The 24,878-nt window shown below is 37.4% G+C and overlaps 1 long non-coding RNA gene across 1 annotated transcript in view; it reads right to left on the bottom strand.

Moving 5' to 3' along the window:
- Positions 1-6,198: 6,198 nt before the first annotated feature.
- LOC138126511 (uncharacterized) overlaps positions 6,199-24,878 on the bottom strand; it is a 33,846-nt gene continuing 15,166 nt past the window's right edge. The window contains exon 2 of the long non-coding RNA XR_011157860.1: positions 6,199-6,503. This is a non-coding gene — a long non-coding RNA (uncharacterized lncRNA). The remainder of the gene's footprint in view (positions 6,504-24,878) is intronic.

The following is a 24,878-nucleotide window of genomic DNA, read 5'->3' as shown; positions in this document are numbered from 1 at the left end:
CACATTTTTCAATTTTCATCAAATAGTTACAAGCGAACCATAGTCGCATTCGTGTGAACCAGTACCGATTCATTAGAACTGTTCTGTGGATAATTTTGGGGTAACCGAATAAATCGATTTTTATTTAACGTTCAGAAAGTATTTGTGTTACACTCCCTCCGACGAGTAAAAACTGAGCACTTGTCCCGGCAGCTGGACAAGTCTAAACCAGCTCAAAAAGGTTGCCTGGCGCCCATATCCTAACCCACGCCCTCTGCCCCGAAAAACCCCTGAGAGCCCGGTGCTGTCACTGACCCATTTTAGGTCATACAAATTTTGACGCCCACAACGTGGGGCTTGATTTTTTGAGCAACCACAAATTTTGACATTTATCGCTCAATTTCGTTTTCGCAAGATTTGTAACCCAAATTGAGGCTCAGTCACTTTTTCAAATTTTCAAATCGGAGCAAAGGGAGTTGGTTCAGATTCATTTATAGTTTTCATTTTTTTATTGTGTGTGAATGAGAAGCAGAAATTTAGCGGCGAATTTACTGTACAAATAGCGGCCTTATCTTGTATCCTCGACGACAAAAACCTTTTTTCGGAGTCGACTTTATCGTGTTGCGCCCTGTTTTTGTAGTGTTTTGACCGACGTTTTTATTGCGTTACCGACCCGTGAATTTGCGGTGAGTCTTCATCAAAATGGACGAAAATTTCAAGGTCAAGCATCTACTAGCGGATGAGCTAACGTATGAATTGCGTATACGCGGCATCACGACAAGCCGAAACCAGGATGATAAAAGGAAATTGTTAGGGAGAGCTCTTTCCAAGGAGTTAGGTCGACCGGAAGAGTACTTTTTGTCACTTCATGACGCAGAATATGACCACGACACCGAGGTCCAAGCTATAGAGGACACCCTTGAGAGCATTCGCGCAATTTTGGCAGAATTTGAGGGGACGGCGGAAGACATGATTTTCAAACGGTTGAGGACTCTAACGCACCTTTCGTTTCGAATTCGGCGAAAGAGACTTCAGCAAGATGCGGAGTATCGGAATGAGGCGTACGCGACATGTTTGTTGCTCGAAGCCGATCTTCAGGAGAAGGCGGCAGAAGCGAGCCCAGTTACGGTGGAAGCGCCACCAGTCGTCGCGACTACTCCCATTTACGTACACCCTCACGTGAGATCTCCGGAACCGAAACTTGTGCCAATTCACACCTGGGGCGTATCTTTCAACGGGGAAGAAAAAGGAATGACGGTCAACCAATTCTTGGAACGGGTAGAGGAACTGTCGGTAGCTCGAAACGCGACCAGCAGGGACCTTTTTAACGCGGCAATTGATCTGTTTAGCGGCAAGGCGCTGATTTGGTATAGTTCTGTTCGGAACAGATTGAGCGATTGGGAGGAAGTGGTCCGGTTTTTGAAAGAGGAATTTCTTCCACCAGATTTGCTCTGGGATGAAATCAAAGGTAGACTTCAAGGGAAGAGCGAGTCGATAACCATTTACGTTGTGGTTATGGAGACACTTTTTGCTAGACTTAGTCGACCACCGGCAGAGATAACAAAGGTAAAGACAATTCGGAGGAATTTGCTTCCATGTTACCTCAACCAGCTAAGCATCACCGAAGTTGTCACCGTACCGGAGTTGATCAAGTTGTGCAAGAAAGTGGAGGAGTTATCGGCTTTGCGGCAGAAACATCGCGCTGCACCCAAGTCATCTTGCGTGTTAGAGCCAGAGTTGGCATATGTTCGGGCGAGCGAACCCGCAAAAGCGAATCCACGCGCAATTATCGTGAAAGAGTCTTCAGGCACGTCAGTCAGACGGAGTGAGCCCGCGATTTCATCCGCCAGACCGTTCAAATGTTGGCACTGTCAGCAACCGAATCATTCTTTCGTGAACTGTCGGGTAAAGCGAAAGCAATTTTGCTACCGTTGTAGATTTATTAAGACGGAAACTCAGTTTGGTGAACAAGTAGTCGTTGATTGTAGTGAATTTAAAACGCCTCTTCTACAACGGTTTACAGAAAAAATTAGCGAAAAAGTTATTCAAACTTTAAACAATTTATTGAAACAAGGAAAAAACATGTTTATGGTTAGTGAAGGAACAGTTGGAAGAACAACCAATATCAAGTTTGTTGAACAGACAGAAGAATAAATTTTCCTGGAGCTACACGAGAAAAAAAATGCCTGCTCCGATTAAATATAAGTGTCGATCATGCAAAGGTGAAAGTGATATGGAAGGTGTCAGATGTCTTCCTTGCACCATGCATGATTTAATTAAGAGTCAAAATTTTAAACGTTTTTTACGAGAATATAGAACTAAAGAATGAACTTGTGTGTTCTTAAATGTTATTTATTTGAAATTGTATATTTTGTAATAATGTAAATATAAATAAACCTTCACATATTCATGTTGTTTTATTACTGCTATCACCACCATATTGTGATGTAAAATGTTGCTTAATCGCAATTATGTGAACCTTGAAGATGCTGACTTAGGTTAGTCATCTCTATCCGGATGATTATGAACTGCAAAGTAAGGAAATAATGAAATAAAACACTAGATTCTTTACTATAATTTTATTAAACTTAAAGCTTGAGCTTAAAAGCTTTACTGAAAAAAATTAAAGGGTCTTTTATATTTAATGTTGATATAAAACCAGTACGAATTCTTGCATTAAAAGCTGATTCAATATTTTCCCGTTTTACATTAGAACAATTTCGATTTCAATTAGTTGAAAATTTTCCTCCCGTTTTCAAAATTAAATTTTGTTTAAGTTTTTTTTAATTTTAAACGATAATATTTTAAATATGATAAACTAGATTCTAAAGAATGAAATGACTCTAGAACATTATTTTTATGCAATTTGTTTTTTACTGCTTTATTAACAATTTTGATTGTACGAGGGTCATCCAGAAAGTAAGGTTATAAGGGCTCCTGAGGCCGGGGGAAATTTTTTGTTTCGAAGTTGGCACACCTGGCATGTAGGGGGGATCTTAGTTGTCAGTTTGTTTGGTCCTGCGTGTTTGTCGGCCATTTTGTTCAGTCACAATAAATTTTTCCGATGGAGAGGTCGTCGCGCGCTCCCGCCACCTCCGTTTTGCACAGGAAGGAGAAGCTTTTCTGGATTCTATCGTGACGGGGGAATGAGACGTCGGTGTGTCACTACACACCAGAATCCAAAAGACAATCCTTTAGTGGCGTCATTCATTTTCCCCAGCCACCAGAATGTTCAAGACGAGCCATTCAGCCGGAAAAGTCATGTCATCTGTTTTGGGTTCTTTTTGGTGGATTTTATGCCTAAAAATGCAGAGGCTTACTGCAATACCCTAAAAAAAAAACTCAGAAGAGCCATTCAGAACCGCAGAAGGGGAATGCTGACCCGGGGAGTTAGCCTCTTGCATGACAACCCAGGCCCCATACCGCGCCAGTTTCACAGGAGCTGCTGACATCGTTTGGATGGGATATTGTCATCCACCCCCGTATTCACACGACTTGGCGCCTTCGGACTATCACTTTTTCACTAAACTAAAGGAGTTTATGGGTGGGAAACGTTTTTCCAACAATCAGGAGGTCAAGGAAGTGGCTGAAAGAGCTGGCGGTGGAGGTCTATGACACTGGCATACAAAAGCTGGTGCCCCGACTGCAGAAATGTGTCGATCTCGACGGCGATTGCGTTGAAAAATAGTTTAATATACAGGGTGATTTACGAGGAATAATGAGCCCGACGGAATAGAAAATGCAACCCGCAATTCATCAGGAGAAAAACCCGGACATTTACCGCTTCGATGTCCGGCTTTTTGTTGCAATGTATTGTGGGTTGCATTTTCTATTCCGTCGGGCTCATTATTCCTCGTAAATCACCCTGTATTTGTGAAGTATTCTGTGAATTTCAATTGAATACAAGCATTTCTCGATCCTACATAAATGTTGTAACATTGAAGAAAAAACCAAAAATTGTCATCCCTCAAGTACATTACACTGCCGAGGATGAAAATTGGGATGATTGCGATTATGAAAATAATGTATTTGAAAATAAATGTTTATACTTTTATCATTAACATAACCATAGAACAACCCCCAATTTTTACAAAAAAAAAAGAGTCCTGACTTTTCAATCCAGCTTTTTGGCACTTAAACCATTTTTATTTTTTAAAATGTTTATGATTAGTCTACCTTCATTACTGGACTCATTGTTGCAAGAGGTAATTTTTTTATTCTAATTTTTCCGATTATTAAGTTTATATTTATTAAAATTGTAATTTTTTATTAATAATAGAAACTTAATTATTTTCAGATTGGATTTATGGAAAAACTTGAAAATGAGGAAGCGAAGACCACCCAGCCACTAACTAGGGGTTAAGGAAAGGGCAAGGGTAAAATTATGACAGCCACACCTCCAGAGGCTTCTCCGACTTCGACAATTTCATCGTTTTTTATGGGAGAAGAAAAACCTTTCTCAGAAGTAGATCAGATGCAAAGGGATTTTGAAACAAAAATTAAAAATAAACATGAGGATATTTTGAAATTAAATAAAAAAAAAGATATGAAAACTAAAAAAATTAACAAATATTTAGTTAGTAAATTTGATTAGGTCAATGCCCAATCGTATGCAAGCTGTTGTTAGAGTTAGTGGAGGTAATACGCGATACTAAAATTCAAGAATTGTCGCTATAATTGAGAAGACAAGCAGTTGTCAGGGAATATAGGCCCATTTAAACCGTTAAGAAACGGTCTTTCAAACAACATATTATTTGCTTAAATCTGATTCCTGGCCACTGCAAAAAAATGCATTCAAACTTGTGTGTGGGTGGGTCGATTTCTTTGCTCGCAGTGTACATGCATTCATTTGTAGTGTAAATTTTGGTGCGAGGTGCTAAAATTGTTACACCTGTCTCATGTGAGACTCACCATTAAATTAATTTCCACTCAAAGGAAAATAACGAAACATTTAAGTATCTCCCTGGGCATATAAATTATATTTAAATGTACAAGACACCTCACTGTAGGCTCTTGTACACTCTCAGATGAATGTCTGAACTAAGAGAATGAAACGTTTGTTTGGTGATTTTAATGGGAGGAGTGATGACCATGAGTGGAAAATTGTACTCGTCCTGGACCATCTCGTGTTCGCACTCCTCCCCCTGTGAGTAACAATTCTTCACTTTTAAGGGATCTTCTGTTAGGTAAAAGACCCCCCCAAATTGTTATTCACTCCAACATTGTTAGTAATTGACTGCGACAAGAAATTATAGAAACTCCCGATACTCTGCCAAAAATAATTGAAATTTTTTATATGCAATTATCGAATTTGAATTTCCCCCAACGACAGAGTTTAAGCACTGAAAGGCACTGAAGACGGTCCAAGGGGTCTTACTCTGAAAATCCTAAAATCCACGACACAACACAGAGTTTAAGCACTGAACGGCACTAAAGACGGTCCATCCGGTCTTAGGGGCCGATTTCAAGTTAGGAGTCGCAACCGGCGTAAGTAGGGGTGGCAGCGCAGCTTTATACCGCTGAACTGCGTCGTCGCTAAGTCGGGGTTTGCCACTCGATTTCAAGTCGAAAAATTTTACCTGCGCAATGGGGTGGTAGCTACGAGACGATTGCGACTATGCTACGAACTGTTGTGTCGAGCACGTGGCTCTAAATTCAAATTTCTCTAGCGTTAAATTTCATATCATTTCATTCCATATCATGGAAAAGCAAACGTAAGTATAATTTATTGCATAATTTTTACTCTAGTCAACAACAAGACCCTCAAATTAATGGTTATTTTTTAGACTTAAAAGAGGCCCCCGTGCCAAAAAATTTACCACCACCGAAGTGGACATTTTGGTGAAGGAGGTTGAAAAACGGAGGCAGGTTCTATTTGGGTCACTTCGAGGACCCTCCCTAACTCAGTTTCATAGAGACAGAGCGTGGGAGCAGGTCCTCAGTTGTGTAAATGCAGTGGCACCAGCCATTCAAACAGTTGGGGAATTAAAAAAAAAATGTAAGGACCTCAAAAACAGAACAAAAACGAAGGCAACTGCCTTCAAACGAGAGGCACGAAAAACAGGGGGAGGTGAGAACCAAGCACCTCCTCTCACTGCCACAGAGGAAAAACTGCTTTCCTTTGTTGGCATTGATAGTGTCGAAAGTATTTCTGGAGAAATAGATACCTTCCGGGAATCTGGTAAGTACAACATACATATGCAAATAAATATACATTAATCAAATTTATCTAATTTATTGATACATATTTTATGCTCTTTATAGTTATGAACAATCCTGTTCGACTCTTCGACCTTGGCTCCCCAGAAGTGGTACAATCCGAGTCACCACCACCACCTCCATTACCTTTGGAAACACTTATTAACGCAGAACCACCCTCTCCTGTCATGAACATGGAACCAGCCTTCTTGGTCATGAACACGGAACCAGGCCCCTCAGTTGCAAATGCAGAACCTGCCTCCTCGGTCATGAGCACGCGACCAGCCTCCTCCTCAAATACAACAGCCTCTACTGTGCCCAAAAACCTGTGACAGTGTGATAGTGATAGTGATCTATTAACAAACTGTGATGATTTAAGTGATTTCTGGACTAAAGTAGCTACTATGAAAAACCAGATTGGGGAACCAATGTTTAATAATTTAATGACTGTTGTGAAATTAATTTTATCGTTACCACACTCTTCTGCAGCAGCAGAGAGACTATTCTCTCAATTAAGTATGATTAAAAATAGACAGAGAAATAGATTAGCAATAACTACTTGTTCTTATATATTAGCACTTAAGGAGAATATTAAAACTGGGTTACAATTACCCCCCAAAAATTATAAAATAAGCCAAAGAATTGATAAATAAAGTCTGTTTTTGAATATTGTCTTAATTTTTTTAATGTGTCATTTGTACTCTTTTATTTGTTTGTTTGCTTTAATTTTTTAAAATATATTTTTATAACTTTCTTGCTGTTTTTTATTATTATTCGTACACATTTGTAAATACATTTACACTCGCATTTACATTACCATATTCTAGAAACGCAAATTTTAAAATTCGCGCCATTTGTGGTACAATGGTAAATGTGGTAAATTTTGGTACTTTAAGATCCTAAAAGTTGGTACAAAAATTTATTCTGTCATCGCAACACTGAGAATTCGTGAGGAGCTTCATTCGTGTGGTGTGCTTCTTCGAGTTGTCAAAATGAAACGTGCGTTTTTTTATTTCTGTGGGTGCAGTGGTGACCAGGAGAATTCGTATTCGACAGTTGTACTCGTCCTGGTACATCTCGCATCCGTAGTCCGCCTCCAAATGTAAAGTAACGCTTAAGGTATAAGATTATATGGCAGCACTAAAATTATCCCAATAATGAAAATCAATATTGGCGTTAAGAAGATGGTTGTCTCGGCTCGTGCAGCTGCATCCCTTTTCCTTCGTTCAGGGCAGGGATTAAAAATTTGTGATACAACATGTTTTTGATGTTTATTGTAAATTTTGTTATTGTAACGAAATTCCCTTTAGTACTTTGTGTCTTGAAAACAGGAAAGATGATTTGTAATAGTATTGTATATTTAATAAATAAATATAATTTCGTCGGTACGCATTTGTTTTGAGGCCGGCTCTGGAATTCACAACAGAGAGTTGCTTGAAGCATGATTTATGGTTGGGCTGACCGCCTACTGCAATTGCGACAAAAGGGACGTTTATCTCCGGTCAAATACTTTTAAAGGGCCATATAATCTTATATCTTAAGCGTTACTTTAATTACGAATGATTCTCCACTTTTAAGAAGTCTTTTGCGTGCCAAAAGACTTTCCAAAATTATTGACCATTCTAACCAACTCATTAAGAAACCGCGAATTGAAACAATCGTCATTGAGGACACAGCCGATACACAGCCCCCTACCATTATAATTCCCTATACACAGCCCCCTACCATTGTAATTCCCGATACACAGCCCCCTACCATTGTAATTCCCGATACACAGCCCCCTACCATTGTACTTCCCGATACACAGCCCCAAATTATTCAAATCCTGGATACACAGCCGATAAAAACTATCGAAATTCCGGATACACAACAAATTTTAGATTCGGTGTTAGAAAATGACTTTGGAATGGATGTTCCATCAACCCAAGTGTTAGATTAACAACTTCAGGATACATCGCTAACACGTTTGTTTGATTGCTTCGATAAAAGTGGAGAAGGTGTGAATGTTGATGTAGCTGTGAATGAGCATCATGATGAAAATCTCGATCATTCCAAAGTTGATATCAATGATCTTCAAGATCAATGTCTGAAAACTCGGGAAAATAATGATCAGGGGGTTCATTATGATGATCATTATGGTGATTTGATCCCTACTTTCGATGAAAATCTTTTAAATTCTCACCAATTAATCGACAGACGCCAGATGCGTGATAATGACTACGATTGTCAACGTTTGGTGGATGTCGAAAATAAGAGAAGCGAGATGCGTGATAACGACCAAGGTTATCAACGTTTGGTGGAGGTTGGTGAGGATTTGGAAGAGATCAACGATATTAATTCAAATTAACCAGCATCAATCATCGATAACATATTGGAGATCCGATCTGTCGCTGACGGTAAAAATCAGAGGGGTGGTGAGGATGAACGGCATCACCCTTTGATACAAGCCGTCGAGATGGATGATTTTAATATTGATTTCGATGTTGCTGCTTGGGAAGCAGCAGATGAAACATTAGAAATTGAAAACACTTTTGGAAATAATGTTCAAAATTCTCGGGCATCAATCATCGATCAGACATTGGAGATACGGTCTCTCAATGACGGTGAAAATCAGAGTGGTGGTGATGGTGAACTGCATCACCCTTTGATAGCAGCCGTCGAGATGCAGCCGAATGATCCTTTCGATGTTGATGTCGATGAAAATCTTTTGATTGTGGCATGTGACGATGCTGATAAAGATCGTGTTTTGTCGGTACCTTTCATGATCAAGTGATGTTAGGATGGGTGAGTAGTGAGAAAGAGAGAGAGTTTGTATAAAAAAGCACACCCGCGATGGCAAGCGCGACTGTTCCTCCACGTGATCTTGCTGGATATCTATTGTTTATCAATAATTTTTTATTTGAATGATTCTCCACTTTTAAGAAGTCTTTTGCAACGCAAAAGACTTCCCAAAACTGTCATCCATTCCAACAAACTCGTTAAAGAACCGCGAATTCCAACAATTGCGATTGAAGACACACAACCCCCTACTATTGTAATTCCCGATACACAGCCCCCTACTGTTGAAATTCCGATACACAACCCCAAATTATTAATATTCCCGACACACAACCATTTATTATTGAAATTCTCGATACACAGCCGGTAAAAACTGTGGAAATTCGCGATGCACAACAAATTTTAGATTCGATGTTAGAAAATAATTTGGAACAATTGAATCCCCAGGAAGAGGAATCTTGGGATTCTTTAAACTATCCTACCACCCTGTAAATGTAGATTCAATAAAAGATTATTATTGCAATGAAGTAATGCACCTTCAATTTTTATTTTTTTTTTATTTTTTAACTAAGTAGGTATCTAAACCTCGATTAATAACCAATAAAATTTTCGATGATTTTCTCAAGATCCATGGAAAATACGAAAAAGTTATGTCTACAAAACCTGGAAAATAATGATCAAGATGTTCATGGTGATGAGTATGGTGATTTGATCTGTACTTTCGATGTGAATCTTTTAACATTATATGGTGGTGCGGGATAGTGATAGTGACGTTGAACATAGTGGCACAGTATTCCGACAGAGTAATGATAGGGAAGTGGCGGGATAAGTGGGAAGTTAATTACATCTCTACGGAATTTAAAAATACCTTGGTAACATACCACGATAAAAGAAATCATGAAAAGACGAAGCCACTTCCAATAGTTAATTATAACAAAGGGATGGGTGGTGTGGATAGGCAAGACCAACTACTAATGGCGTACTATCCTTGCCAAAGAAAAACTATGATTTAGAGAGCGGATTGTTAGGCAAATGCCTTTTGCCTGCCTTTTTTGCCTTTTTCATTTCTTTCATATAACTACATATACATAAAAAGGTTTTAAATTTATTATTTGAATCACTAATTAGTCTAATTTGAATCAGTCGTCTCGTTTAGTGAGTTTTAATTTCTCCGCTAAAAAAAATAAGTTGGCAATGCGAAGGTATCGGTGCTTTTGAGTGTCGTCTGTCGTTGTTAGCTTGTACTCGTAACAAGAGAGGGGTGTCCAGCCTTCGAGATTGTTCCATACCAAACAAAGCGGATAATAGCTTTAATGCCGTTTCTGTTGTTACAGGTAAGATTGTTTTATATTGTAAATAAATTTGGTGATGGGTAGATTAAGCAAAATTGTTAGGTGTCAATAAAAATGCTCTTGTTACAGAGAAACACAATATCATTATTATTTGCACTCCACGAGGATCCAGAAAACATTATATTTTTTTTTAATTTTTACTTTCAATAATGACAAAATATCATATCAAATCTATAGTCTTCTAAAGTCTATTTTTTCTTGGTAGGCGGATGCGTGCGCATTTACAAAATCCTGCAACGAAATGCGACTTCCCTGTTGGTTACTTTATTTTTCTAGTTACACTAGAGAAATGTGCAATATTGCAGTGTTCTGTACTGTCAACCAGGTCCAAGCTGCCATTTTTGTCTCATCGTGTCTTAGAAGAACCGGATAGGAAATGTATGATTGAATTGGATGAACATCAAAAATATCTCATTCGAAAAACAGAGCACTCATTTTTCTCTGCAAACAGAATTCCTAGATACAATTGATACTGTGTACAGGGAAGTACAAAACAATGAAGAAATTCCGAACATCAGTCGTTCTAAACTTTTTTTTTACACGAATTAAAATTCAAGTAAGTACGAGTATGTACATAAATTGTTTTCAATTAACTGTAAACATTTAAATCTATGTTTATTTCAAATAGCACAAATAATGGAAAACTGTTATAATTGTAAGTACAGTTTTATATACAGGTTCTATGGTTTCACCTATAATCTTTTAAATAAAGCTGTTACTCAGTACTCTCATTACAAACAGATACACTACTTCATTTATGCATTGACTATTGGCTTTTTAATACGTATATGTGCTACAGTGTAGTTGGAAGTTTAACTGGTTTTTTAGGCATGGAAAACGAAACAGAAAAAGCCTGTTAATAGAAAGAGAGGACATCATAACTTGGCGAAGAAGATATTTACGAGAAATAAAAAAAATACGCCAAGAAGGGAGACCAATTTTTTATTTAGATGAAACTTGGTTAAATGTTGGTCACACCAAACAACAAATCTGGTATGATGAAACCATCAAGAACAGCAGAGAGCCATTTAACCAAGGTTTCTCCACAGGTTTAAAGTCCCCTTCTGGTAAAGGAAAACGCTTAATTATACTGCATATTGGTTCGGAAGATGGTTTTGTTGATGATGGATTATTACTATTTGAAGGAATTAAACAAGGAGATTATCATGATGAGATGAATGCAAACAAATATGAAGAATGGTTTACCAATATTTTAACAAAGCTTCCAGCCAATTCAGTTATTGTTATGGACAATGCATCTTATCACAGTAGAGTAGTAGAAAAAATGTCCAATTCCTCTTGGAAGAAAGTAAATATGTATTCAAAATTGGTTAAAATCAAAGCAAATTGTTTTTACAAAACCTTTGTAAAAGTTTGTACAGTTGGTAAAAATTCACAAACCAATTTATAATAAGCATGTTGTGGATTTGTTATCAGAAGAAAAAAATATGATGGTTTTACGTTTGCCACCGTATCATTGTGAATTAAACCCCACTGAATTAGTGTGGGCTTTTATAAAAAATGATGCTGCTAATAATTCAACTTTGAAGTTTTCTGTGACATTGGCAAATGTCTTCCCAGAACACTGGAAAAATAATATCGCACATGTAAAGAAGGTGGAAAGTCAAATGTGGGAAGTAGATAACCTAACAGACAGTACAATCGAAGAAATTATAATAAACATTATGAGTGATTCCAGTTCCACTGAATGGTCAGATGATGAGAAAGAAAACTAAAAGATTATGTAGTATTCTGGACACTGAAACAAGATTGAAAGACCCATGTGGAAAAGGCAAACGTGGTATAATTTTACACATTGGTTCTGACGAGGGCTTTGTTGATGGTGGTTTGTTGTTATTTGAAGGGAGCAAAAGTGGTGATTATCATCAAGAAATGAATGCGACAATTTTAAAAACCCTACCAAATAATGCAGCAATTAAAAATGATGGTCACGACACTCGGTTCAATAGGATTCAATATTTGAAGTAGCTGAAACAATTTAAAGCTGAAGGCCGTCCTTTTTTTTTCACAGACGAAAGCTACATATCCATATCAGCCACGCACTCGAACCTAAATATTCGTGGACTAATGGAAGTTCCAAATGAATCAGAGTGCCTGTTTCAAAAGGTCGGCCGCTAATTATGATTCATGCAGGCAATGAAGCAGGTTTTGTAAGTAATGGTCTTCTATTGTTTCCATCAGGAACAAAGTCAGGAGATTATCATGACGATATGAATTGGAGCAATTTTGAAAAGTGGGTAACAACTCAGTTGATACCAAATTTGCCGCCAAAATCAGTATTAGTCGTCGATAATGCGTCGTATCACAACACAAAGGAGTTAGGGATCCCATAATGGGCACCAAGAAAGGAGATATGATTAAATAAGTAAAAGACAGGAATATATCTGTAGACGAACGCCTTTTAAAGCCCGAGATCTATAACATCGTGAAGAGACACGAAGAAGCTTCTCCTGTATACAAATTGAATATTTTTTTAAATCAATATGGCCCCTCTCTCCATACCATCCCGAATTAAACCCCATTGGGAAGATTTGGGCGCAAGTAAAACAATGGGTCGCTTCTCATAATGTACAGGCACGAAATCTGTGTAGAAAACACGCTTAAGAGTTATTAAGCCTGATTTAATACCAATTTTAAGTGTGTCCCAGATTTAATAGATTCTAAACAATCATAGTCAAGGGAGAGAAATAATTTCCAACATATTAAATTTTATGAAGGAGGAAGCTGCGAATAGAACTGCTATAATTCCGTTGGCAAATTTCAAAGCAAGGCTTATTGCAGCTACGAAAATATCCGAACGTTCGTATCGACGAATCGCCAAGGAGGCCTCAGACGTTGCATCAGGTGTAGTTCCTTGTTTTTCGACACCAGGTAAAAACAGAAAACGTGACTGTCCCAAAAGCAAACTGTGTGATGGGGAAATTTAGACTATTCGTTCAATTATACATAACTTTTATATAATTGAAAAAAAGCAGCCAACGTTGAAAGGTTTGTAGTTGTTCTACTTTAAAAAACGATCACTACAAAGTTTTTTTTTGTGTAAGGATTCTCAAAAAGATCCAAGACTATGAGTTGTCATGTTGACTTGTATGGAATAGCAAATAATAGTAGTTTATTTGACGAGTTTGTGTGTAAATTGGGCCTTTTTTGGCACGCGTGGGCCATTTTAAAACGCGAGTGAAACGAGCGTTTTAAAGGCCCACGAGTGCCAAAAAAGCCCCAATTTACACACAAACGAGTTGAATACAACGTTTTTTTGTTCGACGAGCCCCTTAAAGGCTCCAAATCGCTTAAAACCTTTAAAATTAGCTTGACGTTTCGTTTTGACAAGTTGTGACATTTATCAAAATCCGTTCACAGAGGAGAAAATTCTCAAATTCTGACAGTGTCGAACAAAAAAAATATTTATTTGCAGTTGGAAAACAATGGCAGACAAAAGGAAAATTTTAGTAGACATACGTGTCAAGCGGATTCAATATTTAAAGCAGTTGCAACGTTATGTTCATGAGGAAAGACCAATTGTCTATACTGATGAATCCTACATCCATAGCTCCCATTCACAATCAAAAAGTTGGACAGCTGATAGTGTATTGGGATTGAAAAAGCTAATTTCCAAAGGAAAAATTCTGAAATAATTTTACCTCTATTTGCTTCGAGAGTAGGGCTATAATGACGATGACCCCCTTACAATAGGTCAACGGGTTGAGCAGATTACCTCCGACGTAAAAACGTGGAAACATTTGTTACCCGGTACAGTAGAGTTTTTCGAAATTCTCCTCTGTACCATAATTTACAAGAAAAGTGCGGACACTATTACCTGCTTGGAGATAGCTACCCTTTGCAGCGGCATCTTTTAACCCCATTTAGACAGAGGAAATTTGACTAAACGTCAAGCAAATTACAGTCGGAAACTTGCTGCAAACAGATATAAAATTGAACACTGCTTTGGTATTCTAAAGCAAAAGTCTCGCCAGTTATACCATTTAAAGCAACGACGTATGCCGCTGATTGTTCATTTTATAAGAACATATAATTACGTAATAATATTTTCTAGCCTTCCAACTTACTACTATTGCACTACTATGTTGCAAGCTATGCAGATCGGAAAATTCTAAAAAATTGTAACTTTTGTGCGTCACGTAAATTGTAGTAATGTGACTTTGGATGAAAATGTCCTTATAAACGAACGACAGTATGAAGAATGTAATTTAATACAATCCAATAGTCAGTTTGGTAGAGTTTTTCGAGCCATAACAACATTCATGTTGGAAAATATACCAAAGATGATTTTAAGTTATGGCATAAAACGAAAATTGCGTCAAATGTTCCTAAACGATTACTTTGCAGATGTTAATACTTTATTTTGTGTTGAACACAAAGATATTAGTGTTAACTCATTTGTCGATACCTGCAGTAATGTAATTTTGTTTTCTTATTTAACTAAATTAAATAGAGTATTAAGTGTCAAAGATTGACGGTACATCAATCAAGACTACGAGTATAGTTTTAGGTTGGCCTTTGAAAACAATTCAAAAGCAAGGAAACGATTATTCATTATTGTAACCGAGATTGTAATTATAAGTCCCCACATATAGTATAGTAGCTACAGCTAGACTCCGCCTCCTAATCCTGTTTATAGGATGGATCCACAGAATTTAATGTATCCCAAACATTTTTTCGACGTTATTTGACAGCGTGAACTCTTCCACTTTGTGGAGTAGATCTGGAAAAGAACTGAAATGTGCTGAACTCTGAGTTTAGATCAAATGAAATTTTGGAGAGAGGCACGTGCATTTTTAAAGCAAATGTATTTCAAGATTGTTGACTCGGAACAACGACAAGTTCCACCCACTCTCAAAAATTGAATTGTGACGTTGTGAATAGTCAGTAGAATCTGTCGTGATTTTCTGATGTTTGCGTGTACTAGACGCAATTGTAAATTTGCCCACGAATTATTGATATGCCCCATAAGTAGCCATACTGACTTGTTACGCCTCTACTTCCACTTACAAAAAGAAGATATTTGTGGTTTAAATCCTCAAATCAGGCCATTTCCAAGAAGAGTAGAAGAAGAATTTTGTCGCTTGGCTCAAGCTTTTCTGGAATCTTATCCTGAAAAAGGACCAATAGAAAATGTCAACCAATGGTCGAGCAGAGAAGAGGCAAAGCTTGTATGGAATGTGACAAAGAAGACATCGCTATCGACCACTTTTCCACCAGCGCTCCAAGTGTGAACATCGATCCTGTGAGTGAAAACTAATTCCTTTTTCTTCTAGTTGGCCCGTTCGACTCTGACTGAACATCGCGCTCCGCCGATGAGTCAGAGAACCCTGCACTCCTCCAAGAGGGGCAACCCCCCGGAATCCTCCTGTTCGAGCTCCACGTATCCCTGCAGACCAACCTTCTCCACCAAGAAGAGTTCTCACAGAAATGTTAAATAAAATTCCTTTCCAAATTGGTATTAATGAATCAATTTTTAATCATCTGAAAAAACGTGGAAACTATAGAAAAGCACTGTGTACTGATGTTCGATGAAATTTCGTTGTCCCCCGGATTAGAATACAATTCACGGACAGATTCTGTAGTAGGTTTTGTGGATTCTGGCGGTTCAGCTCGTTGCCTTGCATTTGCCGATCATGCATTAACTTTTATGGTCAAAGGAATCTACAAAAAGTGGAAGCAATCTGTTTGCTTTACTTTTTGTGAAAGAACGACGTCCACCGACCAGCTGTCAAAAATTTTAAAAGAGGTCATTCGTCACTCACGAAGTTGTGGTCTGATTGTTTTGGCGACAATATCTGACCAAGGTTGGAAATCAACTGATTTCAAGTGCGAATAAGCACTTTGCTAAATTAAATAAAGAAAATAGGCTACAAGGCTAATTGATACGGTAGAAGTGGTACATTAATTTGATTTTCCCCACTTAATGAAGTGTATTAGGAAAATGCCATTAACTAAAGAACTTCATTCTGTTCAGGAAGGTTAGAGGCCGTGGAGGCTTAAGATCAACCAACGTGTTATCCAGGAATTTGCAGGACAGAACATTGAAGCGTTACGACTAACCTTTTCAGGAAGATGTCGAAAAGGTAGACAAGAAGCAGGGTGTATACAGTCAGTTCACAAATTAGTTAACTAATCATACTGATGAACAAAAGCCGTTTATCTTGAAAGCACATTTTCGAAGTCGGATTATTTTGAGATGATCTCACCACCTGAAAATATAATCCCCGATTTGGATGCGACTCCAGAGATATTGTCGCCACCCACACCAGCCCGTGTAGTCCCTGGAAAGGGGAAGGTTTGGAAAAATATGATGGAGTTGCAGGATAGTGATACGGACAGTAAATCGGACAGTGCCAATGATATATCGTGCGATCCATTGAATTTGTAATTAGACTTGGCGCTGGAACGCATGTCTAATTTTGAACTTTCGCGGCAAACGTCACATTTAATGACAATTGTAAAACAGAAAGTGGCGAATTAAGGATTCGAGGGATTAAGAGAAAAATTACAATGGTAATGTTTGTTTTATTAAACAATGTTACAACAGATGCTGAAAGTGTTCACCACTTTGTTCTAAGCACAAACGGGCCCTTCGTTTGACTCCACTGATAGCATTTTGAAACATTAATTTACACACAAATAAGTGCATCGATTCAAAAAGACCTACGGCTTCAGTTCCAGCGCCAACTCTAACTACAAATTCAGTGGATCGCACGATAAATGATAGTGTGGGGATGATCACTCACTAACAGGTAGAATGCAAGTTACCCAGCAATTATTACCACCAGATTATGAAAAAAGAATTCAATATTATCAATGGTTCAATAAAATCTTGAATAATGATGACGTATTAGATATCACCTTTATGTCAGACGAGACATGGTTTCATTTGTCTAGATACATTCATAGCCAGAATTATAGAACATGGGCTACGGAAAACCCTCATAATTTTGTTGAATCAAGTTTACACCCACAGAAAATAGGAGTTTGAGTAGCAATGTCCCGACGTCGAATAATATGTCCAATATTTTTTAATGAGACAATAACTGCAGAACGATATCGCAACCAAATATTGGAAGTTTTCATAAATCAACAGCATGAAGACGAACTGCAAACAGGGTATTTTCAACAGGATGGAGCCCCACCCCATGTTGCTCATCAAACAATAAATTATCTTCAAGAGTTTTTTGGTGGCAGATTAGCGAATAAAGATCGTTGGCCACCTCGTTCACCCGACTTGACTCCGTTAGATTTCAATCTGTTTGGCAGTTTAAAAACCAAGGTTTTTCGAAATAGAATAGAAATGGGGTGCCGCAGGGCTCGGTGCTTGGTCCGCTATTGTTCACTCTTTACACATCTGACTTGCTTGCCAGATTACAATGTCCTTTTGCAGCTTACGCAAATGACGTAAAAATTTTTAGTTCATCCAATGAATGTACAGATATTAACAAGCTACAAATTGATTTAAATTTTGTGACTGAATGGAGTGATCAGTGGTGTGTACCCTTGAATCCGGACAAATGTTCCGTCATGTATCTTGGTTTCAACAATCCAAAAAAATTACATCAAGTTGGAAACCGAGACATCACGGTAGTTGAAAATCAAAATGATTTGGGCGTCCTCGTTAATAACAAGTTGAACTGGGGCAACCAGAGCGCCAAACCCGCTAGAATTTCCAATTCCCCACTAGATACGCCCATGATCATGTCAGACTTTATTTTTGCTGTCACTACTTGTTACCAACATAATAAATTATTCACTAGGCGCCAAATTCAACTTGTCCCCATTCCAACCAACAAAAAGAAAACATTTGGGGAATTGCCAGTTTTTATTCAAAACACATTGATCAGGAAAATGTGGCATTGGAAGTGACACGTGGCAAAACACCATACATACCGGGTGTCCCATCACTTGTGTCCCGTAGGAAAATGACTTTAAAACTAAATTATATTTATATGAAGGTATTATAGATGCATAAATACTGTTCACCGCCACAAAAGTTGGGTATTACTCTTTTGTTAAAATTAATTACCTAGGTGCAGCAGACAAAAAACTATCACTTTAAAAATTAAACTGTTCGATGCAGTTCAAATTTAGTACACGTTATGAAACTATGATAAAGAAATAAAATCCGTGGTTAAAATTTAATGAAAATGTTTTGATGTAAAGATATTTGGTTTATTTAATTTGGAGTGTTTTACTTTATGAAAATTTATGGCAGACAAAGTTAAGTTTGTGGTTGTCTTGTCCCCAATTTATGGTACCAAGATTTTTGAGGGCCGCTTAAGCCGAAGTCCAGGTACCTAGGCCCCCAGTCTGGCCAGATGGTGTCCAGAATTTGCTTAGGGTATTTTCAACTTTATTGCTACATGACATAAAGGTTAGTAAACAACTAGAGGTAATCAGCTTGTCATTACTCATTAGTCATTACCTGCAAGTTTTCCTGTAATTATTTTTTCACTTCAAATACACAGTATTCTTTTGGATATCGAAGAGTTAACTTCGTGAAGAAAAAAGTGTAGTTTTGGTTTAGTTATAAAATAAGTGTCTTTTCCGAAATGCCTTTTAATTATTCATTCTAGGAAAAAGTGGATATGATCCTTATCTACGGGGGAGCTCACCAAAATGCAGTCGTTGCCGAAAGACTTTACGCGGAAAGATTTCCATTGCGAAATCATCCTCAAAAAAGATTTTTAAACGTCTTGTGGAAGGACTCAAAGAAACAGGAAGTTTGAAACCGAAAACCAAGGATGTCGTCAACAAACCCATCACCAACGAATTAAACAAGGCAATTGTGTTAAATTACGCTGATAACAATCATCATATTGGCATACGAGGAATCAGCAGCGAAACTGGCATCAGCAAATCATCTGTGGGAAGGATCTTCCAACAACATAAGTATCATCCGTACCATCTTGATTTGCATCAAGAACTCCACGGGGATGATTTTGAAAACAGAGTTGCGTTTTGCGAATGGGCCCAAGGAAGATTACGCGAGGATAGAATGTTCTTCAAAAATGTTTTATTCACGGACGAATCGTCATTTAAAAGTAACGGTCATGTGGATAGGCACAATATGCATTATTGGTCGCCTGTGAACCCGCATTGGATGCGTGAACAAAAAATACAAAATCGCTGGTCGTTAAATGTTTGGGGTGGCATTATAAATAATAGATTGATAGGACCGTTCTTTTTCCATCAAAATTTGACAGGGGAAATCTACGCAAATTTCCTGGAAAATGAGTTGGATGACTTATTAGAAAATGTACCACTGAATCAAATAGCAAACATGTGGTTTCAGCAAGATGGAGCTCCGCCACATTTTGCACTGGTTGCACGTGCAGTTGTGGATGAGAAATATCCTAATCGGTGGATTGGGCGAGGAGGTCCTGTAGCGTGGCCGCCTCGTTCTCTCGATTTAACACCTATGGATTTTTTCACGTGGGGCAGAGTGAAAGATATTGTGTACAGGACAACTCCAACAACACCTGAAGGCATGAGACAACGAATTATACAAGCGTTTCGCTCGATAAACGAATCGAATCAAGCTGCTACAGTTCAAGATTCATTCGAAGAAAGGCTTGAAGCGTGCTTAGAGCAAGCTGGGCATCATTTTGAACATTTGTTATAGTTGTTACTTTTTTATGTATTATTATTATTATTATCAATTACATATTCAAAACAACTACTCATTAAAGAATTCGTGGTACGGATTTGTTTTATTTTTTAAATGACATCAATTTGTTGAAATGTCATCCATATCAGGTAGACATCATTCAGAAGGTTCCAGCGGTATAGCTGCCTGTGTAACGGCCTCAGACAAACTGCAACCCCTCATAAATCTTCGTAAATTGTGGACAGGAGTAATAACCACAAACTTAACTTTGTCTGCCATAAGTTTTCATAAAGTAGAAGGACCCAAATTAAATTAACCAAATATCTATACATCAAAACATTTTAATTAAATTCTAATCACGGATTTTATTTCTGTATCATTTTTTCATAAAGTATACTAAATTTGAACTGCAGCGAACAAAATTTAATTTTTAAAGTGATAGTTTTTTGCCTGCTGCACCTAGGTAATTAATTTTAACAAAAAAGTAATACCCAATTTTTGTGGCGGTGAACAGTATTTATGCATCTATAATACCTTCATATAAATATAATTTAGTTTTAAAGTCATTTTCATACAGGACACAAGTGATGGGACACCCGGTTGCCCCAACAATATTAAAGTAAAATTATTATTTTCCTCTTGGTCCATCCCCACATTAATATTTTCCTAAACGAAAAGAAAAACAAAACAGCTGAGTGACAATATTGACACAATAATGCACATAACCTACAAAATTTACATGATACCTGATTGGTTGACCATAAACATGTACGACGTCTATGTATAACACACCGAATCGGTGTGTTACACACCACTCTCCAGAGAAGAAATTCATGCCTAGCCCGCGAAAACCTACGACATCACGTTAATCTTCGCCAACAAAATCAAAAGGGTGAAACTACAGTACCAGAACTTGACGATTGGATATTGCTGAAGAACGAAGTCACTTCCGACACGAGACAACAATTCGTCAAGTTCATGCCATTATATGGGGGACCGTATAAAATAATCGCCAAACTGCATCCAAACACGTACCAGATCGCCGCTGGATCTTTGAACAGGTTACAAATGAAAATTAAAGGTGATGCTCCGAAAGCACTTTTTATTCACTGCTGTGCTCATCGTTTGAATTTAGTATTGCAGAACCTTAACCTTAACATCTATTCCTGCCTTCTTCAACCAGTCTGTTAAACGAACATTTGTTTTGGATTCAGTTATTGGTAAGAGAATTCCGAAAAGTTGTCAAACTCGATGGGCTTCAAAGTTAAAAATAATACATATCGTTGATTCAGAGTGGAATAATTTAATAAGCGTATTTTCAAGAATAATTGAAGACCAAAGTTCTGGAGCAGAATCAATAAATGGTGCCCGAGGCTACTTAAAACATTTTCAAAATTTAATTTGCTTTTCTCACCGGTGTATGTAATGAAATTTTCAACATAACTGATCTGTTTGTTTTTCTGTTTTACAACGTAAATGCTTAGATATAAATTATTGCTAACAAGAAATCGACAGTGCTTCAATGAGAATAAAAAAATAAGAAATGAGAATTTTAAATGTTTTTTATCAAAAAGCACAGTCTAAATTGTCATCCATCAGTTATAGAATAGAACCCACCAAAGAGGATGAAAGTATCCACTAACAATATGGACCAGACTACTGCCTGTAAAGCGCTATATTTTAAAATTCTTGATAATATTATAGTGCAAATAGAAGTTCGTTTCAAAGACTTGGCAGATTTAAAATATTTTGCTCTGTGTTAGTATTTAAAACTTTCAAATGTGCTGCGCTAGTTGTGTTTTGTTTTAATTACTAGACAAATCTAGTCCTTGTTATTTTTTGCATGTTTTTCACACCTCTAGAAATAAAATATCATATTGAGTGCTTTGTCCGGTTATTTTATTCGTCGTAATAACTCATGGACCTCAACACTTGGCTGATAGTTCCAAGGTTTTCTTAATAATTTTCATCATTTAATAAATATTTTGTTTACACAGTACTCTTCTATATTTGACAAACAGAAATTATTTAACGAGTAAGTGTAATTTATAACAATATAGAATTTCAAATTTTAAAGGTTGTAGTGATATTGCAGTTATTTACTGAAAATGAACTGATCTAAATATTTTCTGGAGCCTATAAATTATTTGTTTTGATCGCTACTATTCCAGCTACTACAGCTAGTGTTGAGCGAAATTTTTTTTTTCTTTCTTTACTTTCAATTGAAAAAGAACTGCTCTGCGAGCTTTATAGCTTTTCGGGGAAGTCATGAAGTTTTTGGGTCCAATAACAATGGAAATTATTTAGGCATTCTTGAATTATTGGCCCGGTATGATCCATTTCTAAGGGAACATATTACTCGTTATGCCAACAAGGAAAGTGGTAACGCATTTTATTTATCAAAAGATAATGAAATGTTACATCTGATGAAAAAAAAAAATACTGGAAATTATTATCGAGCAAATTAAGTCCGCCAAATATTATTCTATAATAGATTTCAGCCCGGACATTAGTCACATTGACCAATTGACGGTAGTTATTCGGTACATGCTTTTAAATGGTACTCCCGTAGAAAAGTTATTAAATTTATTGCTAATGCAGGTCATAAAACCGAAGCTATGGAAAATCAAATAATGAAATTGTTTGAAAAACTGAAAATAAACATTTCGGATTGCAGAGGGCAGTCATACGATAACGCAAGAATCATATCCGGAATTTATTCAAGCTAACAAACGAGAATTAAAAAAGGAAATAATTTGGTTTTTTATATTCGTTGTGCTGCACATTCACTAAACTTGATAAGAGTTTCAGCAGCAGATTGCTACTTAAATGCAACTTCATATTTCATGTTTTTGGAGTAGATATGTATTTCTTTCGAGTTGAAAGGGCAGATGGGAACTCAAAAAGAAGATTGAGGAAAGTGGTGGCAGTAAAATTTTGCCTAAGGCATTATCAGCGACAAGATGGTCAGCACGAGCAAGTGCATGCAAAGCTCTTAGTGAAAATTATTCAAATTTTCGAAACACATTGGAGCAAATTGCTGCTAACACATGTGACGCGGGTCGAAGCAAATGGTTTATTAAAGAAATTTAATAGCTTAGATATACGTTTCATGACTGTTTTTAGGGATGAAATAATGAAAAGGTATATAACAAGACTAGCAAAATTTTACAAACTGTAGATATAGATTTGCAAACAGGAATGGAGATGCTTGAGGGTCTCAAAACTTTCGTAGGAAGTCTTAGAGAAAATTTTGATTTCTATGAAGAAAAGGGTAAAATTCTTTCACAAGTAAGTGATTACAATCAAAGTGAAAAAAGAAACAAAAAAAAGAAAGCTTCAGTTTGACGATGGAAAGAGTGCTGAGGTGAAGTTTGACGCAAAGACTAATATGCAAGTTAATACGTTCAATGTACTAATTATTATAGATCAACTGATGCAAGAACTAAACCATAGACTTGAAGCTTACAGGGATATTGAAGACAAGTTCGGATTAAAAAAAAAAATGAAAACTTTAAGTCACGCAGAAGTTCAAGAAAAAACAAGACATCTTCAATCAATTTACTGTTCTGACCTTGAGGACAATTTTCCTACTGAATGTTGCCATTTTAAGCACTTTTTACCAAACAACATTCCATTAAATTCCATAGTAAACCACACTGCGGTACATTCGCGAAAAAGGAATAGTTTCTACATTCCCCAATATAGATATTGCCTTCAGAATATTTTTGGGTATTGCGGTAACAAATTGCAGTGCTGAAAGATCATTTTCATTATTAAAGAGAATAAAATCGCTAAAATGTGTACAGCTGCAGAATACATTGAAATTATCGTGATTTATGAAGAATGCGAACGAAACGCACGGGAGGCCGCCAGAATATACAGCGAACGTTTTCCAAACAATAACCGACATCCGGATCATAAAACTATTTTGCACGCAATAGCGAGAGGAAGAGAAACAGAACAAGTGACTTCTAATCGTTCAGAAGTTGGAGGTCCCACAAGAAACTCGTGTTGAACACGTTTGAAGAAAACCCCACTACAAGTCAAAGAGATGTCTCTCACCAAATGGCGATGTCGAGGAGCTCTGTCCAAAGAATTTTGAAAGAAAACTCCATGCACGCTTATCATTACACACGGGTGCAACAATTAAAACCTGAAGATTATCACATAAGACGAAGGTTTTGCGAGTGGCTGTTGAATTAAAATAATGGGGACCCTAACTTTCTATCTCGTGTTCTCTTTACTGATCAGACGATGTTTGGTCGAGAAGGTTGTTTTAATGCTCATAACGGACATGTCTGGGCTGAAGAAAATCCACACGCACTCTTTCACAGAGGATTTCAAGAAAGGTTTTCTATCAACTTATGGGCCGATCTTTTGGTTGATCGTGTGGCAGGTACAGTTACTTCCAGTGAAACCATATTCCTAATAAGTGTTTTATTCAAGATTGGGTCTTTCGAATTTCCTGTGCGTTTGACGCGCCAAAGATACGCAGAGTTTATCCGTAACGAGTTGGAAGATCTACTTGAGGATGTGCCCCTAGTTTTTCGTGCTAACTGTTGGTATCAGCACGATGGTGCACCACCGCACTTTAACAGAGATTATTGGACCAGCAGTATGCCCAGCGTTGGATAGGCCGGGGTGGCCCACATCACTGGCCTGCTCCCCCGCTTGATTTCTTTCTTTGGAGCCATGTAAAGAACATAGCTTACAGCGAACCAATTAATACAGAAGCTGAATTAAGAGACCGATTGCAGGAGGCTTTTCAAGTGATTACCCCTTACATGATAAATAATTCGCACGCCAGTTTGATCAGAAGAGCCCAGCTGTGTATCCAAATGAACGTGGGAATATTCGAGCATCTCCTTTAATTTCGTTTAATCCGTTTGTCGTTTTTGGTATTTTTGATTCGTCGATTGTTCGTTTCG

Source organism: Tenebrio molitor, chromosome 3, assembly GCF_963966145.1.
Source record: "Tenebrio molitor chromosome 3, icTenMoli1.1, whole genome shotgun sequence".
Taxonomy (NCBI): Eukaryota; Metazoa; Arthropoda; class Insecta; order Coleoptera; family Tenebrionidae; genus Tenebrio; species Tenebrio molitor.
Note: the sequence above shows the minus strand (reverse complement) of the source record. Positions and strands in the feature narration are given on the sequence as shown.